Source organism: Solanum tuberosum, unplaced genomic scaffold, assembly GCF_000226075.1.
Source record: "Solanum tuberosum cultivar DM 1-3 516 R44 unplaced genomic scaffold, SolTub_3.0 scf00229, whole genome shotgun sequence".
NCBI lineage: Eukaryota > Viridiplantae > Streptophyta > Magnoliopsida > Solanales > Solanaceae > Solanum > Solanum tuberosum.
This window is the reverse complement of record NW_006239154.1, coordinates 271,970-274,249: the sequence shown is the minus strand read 5'-3', so window position 1 is coordinate 274,249 and position 2,280 is coordinate 271,970.

The window sequence follows — 2,280 nt, the reverse complement described above, 5'->3', positions numbered from 1 at the left end:
TAGTCTAAAACTTTGCGACCACAAACTTTTTCAAGAATGCATCTTCTGTCTTATATTTCTTCTCAAGTGCATTTCACAATTCTTTCGAAGTTGTCATTGCACTATAGACAATATATAAGTCATACTCTAAAGCACTCAGAATGTAGCCCTTACATAGGAAGTCTGTCTGTGTCCATGCTTCAATAATCATGAACTTTTCTCTGTCTGATATATCAGCAGCAGGCACTGGAGTTTCTTCATTGGTAAATTTCTGCAGACCAAGAGTGGTAAGCCAGAAAAATACCCGTTGCTGCCATCCTTTGAAATTCACACCAGAGAATTTTCTCGGTTTCTCTGCTGGTGGTACAACAGTTCGGGTTGGTGCAGCAACAATCACCGTAACATTATCATTTGTCATTTCAGAATCTGTAATAAACAGAAATTGATACAAATGACTCAGTAAGCAATAACTTAAATTGCAAACTTAATAAGAGTATAAAACCACGAAGGTTTTTGTCTCCACCAGAAATACAGATTAAAATAAAATAAATAATTTCCTTAAGATAGTTAGCCAATCTGTGTTTAAAACAGTAGTACTGATTACAACAAATTTTGCAGAAACACGAAGTTACCAAAGTTTAATGAACCAGTGAAGAACATAAATTAAATCACAAAATCAAAATATGTAAAAACGTACCAGAATTTGGAAAAACAGAATGGAAAGAAGATCAAGCCCACTGAATGCACAGTGTCCCCTTAAGGAAATTATTCTCCTCTAGTATCCGAGGTTTAATTTAGAATATGTCCTCCCAGGATAGAATGATCACAATTACCAGTGTATTGATACCCAAAACGCTGGTGTCAGCGAGCCACTCACGGCAGTAAAGTACACGAAGAAAATTTGTGAAGAAGAAGAAGAAGAAATCAGAAATTTTCGTAAGTCAAAAGTCTGAAGAATTACGAGTATTTATAGCCAAGAGGAACTGATTCCGAAAGGTTGCAACGTTTCAGAATCCACACGACCATTCATTAAAGTTTGCAACCTTTCAAACGTTCATAGCTATTCCTGAAAGTTGCAACCTTTCAGAACAGTCATCTCCAACGGCGGAAAATTCAAATAAAATAAGAAAGTATTTTAAATATAACGGGTCGCGTGGATCCGAGTTGGGTCGGAACGTTTTGGTTAATTAACTAAATAATTTAAATGTTTTTGGCCATTTAATTTAATTAATTAAATAAGTAATTAAAACAAAACTTTGTCCAAAAATAATCTCTCGATCAATCATTTTCCAAAGCCAAAATCAAAGTCGAAGCCGAGCGAGCGACAACGGCGACGGCGCGAGGGAGGTCCCTCTTTTCAACCCTTTTAACAACTAATAGAAGTGTATCTCTATTTAAACACTGGTATTTTTCTTTCCACCACCAATGAGGGAGAAATGCATTTTCTTAAAGCATAAGAGAATCTTTTCCAATTCCTCTTTTCATCTTCCCTCCATTTCCCATTTACTCTTGCTATACCCAACACCAACAATCTCGAATCATCAAGAGAAATCAAGAAAAACAATTTCAATATATGTGAATTTATGCCCACTTTCATCTCACAAGTGTAATATCACAGAACTCATCATCGACATAATACACTAATAAACTCACACATCAAACACTAAGGCATAAACATATGCTAAATGACTTATTTATTTTCATCTAGCTATGATCTGCATGGGACCAACTTCGTCCATGTATCATAGCAACATGATATCTGACTCTCTGAATATATGTGACTACTTGTACGAAACCTCACATTGAACTTGAGCCACTCATCACTAGGAAGGTTATAATTACCTTTACCTTTCTCATGCATTATAACAAATGGTCAGTTTCACCAAATATAACTCTATGTATAACAATTATTAGTACACTTGTAACACACGTAATTCAATCTAATTCATAATTTAATAGCTTATGCATTTTAAGCATCAACAACCATATCATAGATTACAAGCATGCCTGAAGACCAGTTAATAAGAATTCAATTTAGGAGTATACATATAAATATAAATCAAAGTCTAAATTCTAATTAAATCATTACCTACTTCAACCAAAGAACCAAATGCAAGTTGATCCGTAAGAGTCTTTTCTTTTTTGAAGCTTTGAATTGTTCATGGTCTAAAATAAATAATTACACAGTATTCAATCACTTACTCCACATTTCTAAAACTTAGGAACTAAACCTCATTGATTTTACCATTGTTCATAACCTATAGGTAATGATCGGGAATGTCATTTTTGATTTTTTTTTAT